We start from the raw sequence: 9,731 nt of genomic DNA, 5'->3' as shown, positions 1-9,731 counted from the left end.
AATCACACTCAGCATTCACTCCTCTTGTGTGTGAGTTGTCTGTTTGCCATCTCCCTACCTGTTCCAGTTACCCCTACTAGGTGTCCTCCGCCGTCCCAACAGAGCCGGTCCGTGGCACGAGTAGACATCTCCAGGGCACACAGATCCCTTGGTCTTATAATTTAAGTGCTGAGTCCCCATTAAGCATCTCACCCTTCCAGGTCCCCAGACCTCAGCCACAAAGCCCATGTACCCCCAAAGTACGCAAGCCGAAGTTACCAAAGGGTCCAGTGCTCCTTATTACAGCCCACTTCTACACTCACACACACACACACACACACAAACAAACAAACAAACACACACACACACAACCTGCAGGGGTGCTTCCTGTTTGTCTTCCTTGCTACTCAGGAGGCTGAGGTTTGAAGATCAGGGTTCAAAACCAGCCCATTCTGGAAAGAATGTCTGGCTCTTATCTACAGTGAACTACCAAAAAGCCAGAGGTGGAGCTATGACTCAAGTGTCAGAGCAATAGCTTTGAGCACAGTAGCTCAGGAACAGCACCTAGACCCTGAGTTCAAGGCCCAGCTCTTCTAACACCAAACACACACAGACACAGACATAGACACAGACACAGACAAAGACAGAGACACAGACAGACAGACAGACAGACAGACACACACACACACACACACACACACACACACACACACACACACACACACACACACGCACGCACGGACAGCCCAAGGCTTCAGCAGTCCCTGAGAGCAGAACCATGGACTGTCTCCATTAGGATCACATCCTACCCTCAAGAAGGTGGCACTACCGACATTAGACCCACTATAGAAAAACCAGTAAGCCTCTCACATATCTGGAATGTCTCATAGTGCAACATGGCAGATCCTTCTGTCCACACTGCTATGCGGAAAACTTAGCCCCCCCCCCCTTATTTTGTAGTTGGTCATGGGGTTTGAACTCCCGGCCAGGGCGCTGTCCCTCAGCTCTTCAGCTGGAGGTGAGAAATATCCCTTGCGCCACAGCTCCAAATCCTGTTCTCTGATGGTCCATTTGACATCAAGTCTCACAGACTTCTCTTCCCAAGCTGGCTTGGAACCACGGTCTTCACATCTCAGCCTTCTGAGTAGCTAGGATGACAGTTGTGAGCCACCAGCGGCTTCAGGCTTCAGCCAACTTCACATACCCAGAGGAAACCCATCCTCGTCAGGCCACACACTTCTTGCAACCCTTAACTTCAGACTTTGTCACCCAGCATCCAAATCCATCCTTCAATGGAGAGAATACAGACACAATAATCCCACCCTTGCACCCATTTGCCCAATCCCTGCCTGCCACAGGCCAAGCCCTCCTGAAGCTCTGGCTTCAAACTGGGGCAAACTTGGCGAGTTCTTAAAAATGTCTGTACACAATGGAATTCTATGCCTCCATCAGAAAGAATGTCATTGCCCCATTTGTTAGGAAATGGAAAGACTTGGAAAAAATTATATTAAGCGAAGTAATCCAGGCCCAGAGAAACATAGGCCCCATGGTTTCCCTTATTTGCAATATGTTGTATATGTATGAGTCAAGCGGAAAAGGTCAGATAATGTGATGTTAGGAAAATGAACCCTTAGATATGTATTTTAATGTTTTTTTCTTTCATGCATGTGTCTCTAACGCATTTATAAGATTATTTCTTTGTTGCTTTGTATGTCCCTCCCCCACAGTATAACCCCTGCTTTCACTATATTTGATGTCAGTATAACTTGTGGAGGATATGGGGAAAAACAAGTTGTTTAAGGATACAGGTGGACCTGTTGCAACAATGAGAAGTACAAGTTGTCATGTCCATAACGAGCTTTACAATGTCTGTGGGGGGGGAGAAGGATTGGGACTGGGGGGGAGGAGGGAGGTTGGGAAGGGATGTGAACGATAAACAAAGGAGGAGACTGCAAAGCTTGGTAAAAACTGTATGCATTATCCTGCCCATGTAATTGTAACCCCTCTGTACAGTATGTTCACAAATAAAATAAAATAAAATAAAAAATAAAAAAAAATGTCTGTACAGTGATGCCAGCACCTGGTCTCCCAACTACAGCATCCTCCTCCTCCCCCCCACACACACCTCCACCATCCTTTGCAGGCAAAGATGGTTTGCTTTCTTTCTTTTTTGCAGTTGTGGGGCTTGAATTCTGGGCCTGGGTGCTGTCCCTGAGCTCTTCAACTCAAGGCAAGCATTCTACTACTTGAGCCACAGCACCACTTTCAGTTTTCAGGTGGTCCATTGGAGATGAGTCTCAGGGTCTTTCCTCCCCATGATAGCTTTGAACCGTGATCCTCAGATCTCAGCTTCTGAGTAAGTAGGATGACAGCCATGAGCTACTGGCACCCGGCCAAAGATAATTTTCCATCCTTTTCATCCTATCCCCTCAGGAGACAGATCTGAGGACTACAATTGGATTCCACCCTTGGCAGCAAAGTCCATTAGAACTCTTTTTCTACAATTAAACACCCAAAAAAGTTGGAAGTGAAGCTTTGGCTCAAATGGTAATGTGCTAGCTTTAAACATCAAAGACAAGGGATAAGATCCAGTCCTTAGTTTCAAGCTTTTTCTAGCAAAGACCCACCCAAGAAAGGGAAGCAGGTTGGCACACGGGAGCTCAAAGTTCACACATAATACTCAAGACTCCCAGAACAGACCCCATCCGGCTCTGATTCTCTATATTCTATGTCCTACATCATGGCAGTCTTAGATGGGACTGACCATGCACAAAGTTAGGGCATTCAAGTACAATCTCATACTGAGGATCCTCTGACCTTATCAAAGACTCAGGATCTCTCACTGTCCTGCCTTGACACTGGGCAGCAAGGTGAGTTCTAGTTATCCAACCACAGGATGAGAATATGAAAGGATTTCTCGGCCAAGGGACTCCAACTGGAGGGGCTCTAGGTCCCTCTCTCTCTGGAAGGAGAAAAGTGCTGGTCCATCCCAGGAATGTTCTAAGGTTGTGAGTATCCTCAAAGAAACAACCCTGCTCAGAGCCCAGTGCCACTTGTTTTCCCACCAGCCTCAACCCAAGCCTGCCCCACCTTCAGTCAGCCCTCTCTGAATCCCAGACTGCCATGTAGACTAAAGGTTGAGCCAGCAGAGACCCACCTCTGTCCCTGAGAATGGCAGTCACGTGGTCCTAGCGCCCCTAGAGGAAGTCTCGAAGTCACTTGGGTCCCGACTCCCGTCCTCATTCCCTGGCTGTCCTGTGCCAGTGGCCCACTTACCTCTGTCTCTGGTGGAGGAATGAACACCGGGGGGGTGTCATCTTCTGATTGAGCCATGGAAAGTCCCAGTCCCCAAGGATGTACTGCACAGGCATCCTGCAGTGGAAAACAGCCAGGCAGTAAATGGTGATCCCAAGGTTCCAGGACTCTTAATAGAAGTGTGGCTGGGTCAAAGACTCCATAACTGGTGGTCTATATTGTCAGGAGAGATCATGGCTTCAATGGCCTGACACACCTGACCTGGGATCGTCCTACCCCTTCATCTTCCTGCTTATGCCTTGCCCCACCCTTGACACTCCCTCACCCCAACACCTCCCTAGCCCTTAGACAATTTCTTATTATCTGACCAGGAAATAAACTTGCTAGGGCCGGGATAATTGAAACCTGGTGACACACCCTGAGCCCTAGGTCCTTCCTGAGGCTGCTTCCCCCTGCAGTTGGTGACCACACAGCTCCTGGATGTCATGAAGTTGCTGAAGGATCAGTGGCTTAGTCCTACATACTGGCTTTAGGCTCTGAAATGTTACCCTCAGAGATTGTGAGTGGTTGGCTCCCATGATCCAGGGACTCCAAACCAAAGCTCTCATGCTCCCTTCTTCCTTCCTTTCCTCTTTTTTTCCCTTCGTCCTTCCTCCTCTCTCTCTGTTTCCTTTCTTTCTCTCACTCCTGGCCTTGAATTAGGAGCCTGGGTGCTGTCCCTGAGCCTTTTTACTCAAGTCGACCAGTCTACGGCTTGAGGTACACATCCATTTCTGGCATTTTCTTTTTGGTTGTTAGTTGGAGATAAGAGTCTAACAGTCTTTACTGCCTGGGCCTTAAGCTTTGATCCTCCCATCTCAGCCTCCTAAGTAGCTAGCATGACAGGCATGAAGCACCAGCATCCAGTTCAAACCAAGGTTTCTTCATGTGCCGTGGAACCAGCACTGGAACCTTTCATCATCTATGACAACCCCCACCCCTTCGAGCATGGCGCACACTGTAACTATTTGTTGGATAACTAAATGAGCATCTATCTATGACCATACTACAGAAAAGTCCCATCCGATTCATGTAAGCATCCTGGGGCGGGGGGGGGGGGGAGGCGAGGCAAAGTCTGATGTAGCTCTCCCACAGTTCTCCCTCATCCCTCTTCCCCCCCTCCTGGTGCCACCGCACTTAACTGTTTTGGCTCCCAGGATGTGAGCCACGATGTTCTCGCTGGACTCTGGGGCCACTGGGATGCCTATCTTCTCAAAGATCTCTGTCCAGTGCCTGACCAATTCTGTGGCACTCAATTCCCCCTCAGGTTTGAACGAGGTTGCAATGAGCTGAACCCCTGGCTCAAGTGGCCTCCTTTCCTCTCTGTGGGACCAGACAGGATGGCCCACTATATCTGGCCCCCAAGTTGCATGTTACAGAGAAGGGATTCTTGAGGCATCCCTGGTTCCACTTCATGTGCTGAAAATCTTCTCTGCTCACAGCTGGCAGGCTGGGGATGGCAAGGTCACTCTCTGCTCCCCATGACATCCTCGACTGTGGTCATCACCCTAGAGAGAGCTGTAGAAGAATCAGCAGCTGCCAGAGAAAGGCAGTCAAGGCACGACATTCATAGCAGGAGACGATCTGGCTTGGGAACTCTGCCTGTGCCTCTTTTAACGTCACTGTTTGACCGCTGAATTGGTTCATCTAATTTAACCCATGAACCCAGGCATTAGTGGAAATTGCCAGCTTCAAGAAAAAAACCTGGAAAAGGTGGCATTTCACCTGTCCCAATCAAACTTAAACAGTTCCAGTCAGTGGTCCTCTTTTCCTTCCAAGCAGCCTACAGCAGGTTACAGAAACAGCTAACTGCCACGGTATGATACCGAGCAGGCTCCAGGAGGGGAAACTTGCCTACCACTGTCCAGCTGGAAATGGCCCAGGTGGGACACAGATTGGAAACTTCAGGACTCCAGGGAGGACTACACACGTATGCACTGCCCCAAGAGGGAATCCACGCCCTCAGTGGGGGCCCAGAGCCCCCTGCCCAGATGCCCACAGACACCATCAATGCCCTGGGTAAAGTTCTCCTCTCATCCTTGGTTGTGGTGAAGCATCTGCCATGTTAAACCGTTCACCACTCCCCAGACACTCCTAGCTTCACAGCCCCTGCCCTACTCCCACCTATCTCGTTCCTTAATTATGTTTGGCAGACACATTCCTAACCCTTGAATTAACTCCAAGTATACACATGAGAGCAGAGTGTCTGGCTGGAAGAGTGCGGCTGTGGTCACACTGGCCTCACAAGCCTTCTGGCTGAAGACAGGACAGGTGTCCACTCTGTTCTGTGGTTCACACAGGCCTCCTAGGGAGTCCCATGCAGGTCCAGCAGCTACTGTGGGCTGCAAGAAAGGGGAAGAGGGAGGTGGAAAGAGGTGGAAAGGAACATATACTGAAACCTTCCCCAAAGGAGCCATGAAATGGTGAAGGAGAAAACAAAAATTGTGGCTGGGCTCATACTGGGCATTATGAAAAAAGAACAACAAATACACACATACACACAAATAAACTGCTTTCACTCTTTTTAGATATGGTGACTTAAATATATTTTCATTTTTCTCATCTCCTCATCTCCCAACACACACACACACACACACACACACACACACACACACACACACACACACACACACACACACACACACACAAATCCAAATGGGTCACACAAGACTCACCATGCAGCACCTGCAATTTGCCAACTGATCACTGACCTGAGCACAGTCAGGCTGTACAAGGAGAAAGATGATCGATATCTCCCTCCCTCCCTCCATCTCCCTCTCTCCCTCCCTCCCTCCCTCCCTCTCTCCCTCCCTCCCTCCCTCTCTCTCTCTCTCTCTGTCTCTCTCTCTCTCTCTGTCTCTGTCTCTGTCTCTCTCTCTCTTCTACACACACACACACACACACACACACACACACAAACACACACACACACACACACACACACACACACAGACCCAGAGCAGTGCCTCTGCTGAGTTTGTTGGTTCCTCATCTGGGCAATGTATAAGCTCGAGCATGGCAGTTCCCTTGTCAGAACCAGGGGCTCCCACCCAAGGGGAACACTTCTCTAATAATGCAGAACCACCCTGCCTCTCCCTTTACCCAGGGCCAGACCTTTCCATTGGGAACAACCAGCCTTGACCCCCATTCATCAAAACCCTAGGCCCAGACACTGGGTCAAGGAATCCAGAGACAGATGACTCCTCAGAGCCCAGAGAGAAAACACAGCAGGCAGTCCTGGTGCCTCCAGAGAAGTGTCTGACTTGGGGTGGGAGCGTTGTTGGGGAATTTGATGGGGTCATAAAGGCTACATACATGGATGGACTCCCTACTTCCAGCCTAGATGCTTCTGGGCTAATTGGCTGATTCTTGGGGGGGACTAGGAGACCAGAAGGACCAGTAGCACCAGCAGAAGCAGGCAGAGCTGGGAAATGTGATCACCCTGTGAGTACTGTTGACAGCTGGGGGGGGAACAGGACAGGTGTATGTGTGTCAGAGGGGGTGTGTTCCTCCCAGATAGTCACCTTCTGACCCCCAGTGCCCTCACCTCCCTAGTGAGTTTTTCTGGGACCTCCTCAGGTGAAAGGGTGACCTAGCACAGAAGACAAGGGCTCAAACAGCAAGGGGGGCCTATCTCCTGCATCCAGCACCCCCCACCCCCAGCAAAAAGGAAAAGACCCGAGAAGGCAGGTGTGGAGGTGCTCCTCCCCAATCTGACTAAAGCCACTAGGTTCCCACCAGGGAGAGGAAGGGTGCAGATGTGGCTTTCACTGCTCTAGGCCAGGGGTTCTGTGGTTCCCCCTCCTCACCAATCCCTGTATCTGCCCTTTTCCTGGGACACTGGCCCGTAGGAATGGGGGTGGGATCCTTGGAGCAACACCCACCCCCCTCTCCTGGGGCGCATTTATGGCAGAGCCAGGGTGGACTGTGAGATGCAGGGGAGGTGCGGGAAAGATGGAGAGAGGAGACAGGAGGCAAGAGGCCGGGTCTATGGGGGAGGGGGAAGGAGGGGGTCAGGGAGTTCGCCTGGTGCAGGAGTCACCAGGTGTGGTCCCATGGAGCGGCCACTCATGTGTGCTGCTGGGAGAAGCTGTAGGCGATGGCTCTGGGTGCACCCAGGCCCGGAGTGCAAGGACCAGGGGCAGGGACTGGGTCTGGGCCTCATGCCAGCCAGGGACCCACCATTTCTGCTGGGCGACTGCGAAAGGGGACTCAGATCAGACCAGGCAGAGCCATGTTTGAAACGCTGCGCTGCTGGGAGGTGGAGTGGGCATCTGCCGGCGGCTGTGCTTGCTGCCACCCCTGCTTCAGCTGCCATCACCAGCACCACCTCCTTCTCACCTGCCTGCTTCCGTTGCCTCCACCACCGAAGCCATCGCCATGCTTCCCGTGCTAGGACCACAGATTCAGGGCAGCCATGGCCGCTGTGCCCCCGTGGGGCTGCCTGCAATGATGTGCATGCCTTGCTGGCTCCAGGTGCTCTGTGCTCCTGTTCAGGACTGTGCTTTGATGGCAGTGGCCGCCAGCCTCTGGAACAGCTTCCCCTCATGCTTGAGCTTGCTCTTCTCTCTTCTCTCTCTCTCTGCCCCCACTCCACTCCTGGGCCACCACACAGGCCTGCCTGCTCCACCCATCGCTGCCACCACAGTGCACCCCAGGACCCCTCCCCCTCCTCCACTTGGCCATGCCCACTCTTCCCCTAGGCCGTGCCCCCTACCCCTAGCTGCAATCACAACCCTGACTGAGCTCTAAGGCTTCCAGGCCATGGCAATTGCAGCATCACCTCTGCTCAGGACTCTCCCACAACCCCAGTACCTGCCCCAGGGATCGAATCTCCCCTCAGCTCCACCCCTGGAGGAGATTCTCCTCCATCCCCCTTCACTCCCACACACTAAGAGGGTGCATGGTGACCCTTGTGTGTGTGTGTGTGTGTGTGTGTGTGTGTGTGTGTGTGTGTGTGTGTGTGTGTGTGTGTGTATGTGATGTTGGGGATAACTACCTCTCAAGGACTCAGAACATAGCACTCTTTGGGATGACACACAGCACACTTCCAAAAACAGCACAAAGCACCCTGTGTAAAGGACTCAGCACACAGCTCCCTTTGAAGGACTCAATATAGTACCCTGTGTAGAGTACTCAGCACACAACACCCTTTGAAAGAGGGAGTCCATAGCTTGCAGCGTAAAGGACTCAGCACATTGCATGCTTTGAAAAACTCAGCACATAACACACTTTCCCAGGGGTTCATTTCATAGCACCTTCTGTGTTAAGACTCTGCACAGACCTTTGAAAGGCTGAGTAAAAAGCACCCTTTGTAAACCACTAATTGCATAGCACCCTTCGAAGAAAGCACATAGAAGAATTTTGAAGGTTTCCGCACATACCACACTATGGCAGGACTCAGCACATACCACACTGTGGAAGCACTCAGCACACAGCACCGTTTGAAGGACAATACAGAGCACCCTGTGAAAAGGACTCAGCACACAGCACTCAACTCACCTCATCCCTCTCTTCTCAAGGGCTCAGCACATAGCAGGACCCTTTTGGATGAATTAGCACACCACACCTTTTGAAGGACTCAGCATACAGTATATTGTGTAATGGACTCAGCACACAGCATCCTTTGAAAAACTCAGCACAGCCCACTCTTTTCAGGGACTCAGCACATAGCAACCTATGGGATGACTCAGCAAACAGCACCTTTTTGAGGACTCAGCACATAGCTGTATGTCAAAGGTTCAGCATTCATTAGAATTAGGGTGCTTTCTTCAGTATCCACATTCTTCAGAAACACTTCACAAATCTTACTGGTTCACATTTAGCCAACCTGTGTTTTATGGGGGAGGGTCAGCTGGGGGTCTTGAACTCAAAGTTTGGGGGCCCTATCCCTGAGCTCTTTGGTTCAAGGCTGGAGCTCTACCACTTGGAGGCACAGCTCCAATTTTGTTTTTTTGGGTTGTTCTTTGACAGGTCTTATGGTGATAAGGAAGGCCAAGTTGGGGTGTCTGTGTGCAAAGGCTCTTAGCTCAGCCTGGAACTGACCTCTCTCTTCCTGGTGTTCCTGGGAAGCTGGGCCTCATGGAGCTATCTTGGCCTAGGTGGAAAAGACCTGCTCTGGTATCAGCAATCAGGGTGAACAAAAGTCAGCTTGGCCCTGGTCACTTCTCAAAATTGAACTCTAGACGACAATGGCATGGGGCTGCATATCCGGCATCTGGACACCAGGGGGCAGGAGTGGCCCCCCGTAGGGATTGTACCTGCGAGTTGTGTTTACTCTTGCTTCCCTGGGGTCTCCATCATGCTTCCAAGTCACCCTGGACAGGAAAATCCTTGAGACACTTACCTACAATTAACAATCAAAAAGCAAGTGGGGCTGTGGCTCAAGTGGCAGAGCAGTAGCCTTGAGCAAGAAAACTCTAGACCCTGAGTTCACACACACACACACACACACACAC

The sequence above is a fragment of the Dipodomys merriami genome, unplaced genomic scaffold, assembly GCF_024711535.1.
Source record: "Dipodomys merriami isolate MVZ:Mamm:240054 unplaced genomic scaffold, mDipMer1.0.p SCAF_23, whole genome shotgun sequence".
In the NCBI taxonomy this organism is placed as follows: domain Eukaryota; kingdom Metazoa; phylum Chordata; class Mammalia; order Rodentia; family Heteromyidae; genus Dipodomys; species Dipodomys merriami.
Note: the sequence above shows the minus strand (reverse complement) of the source record.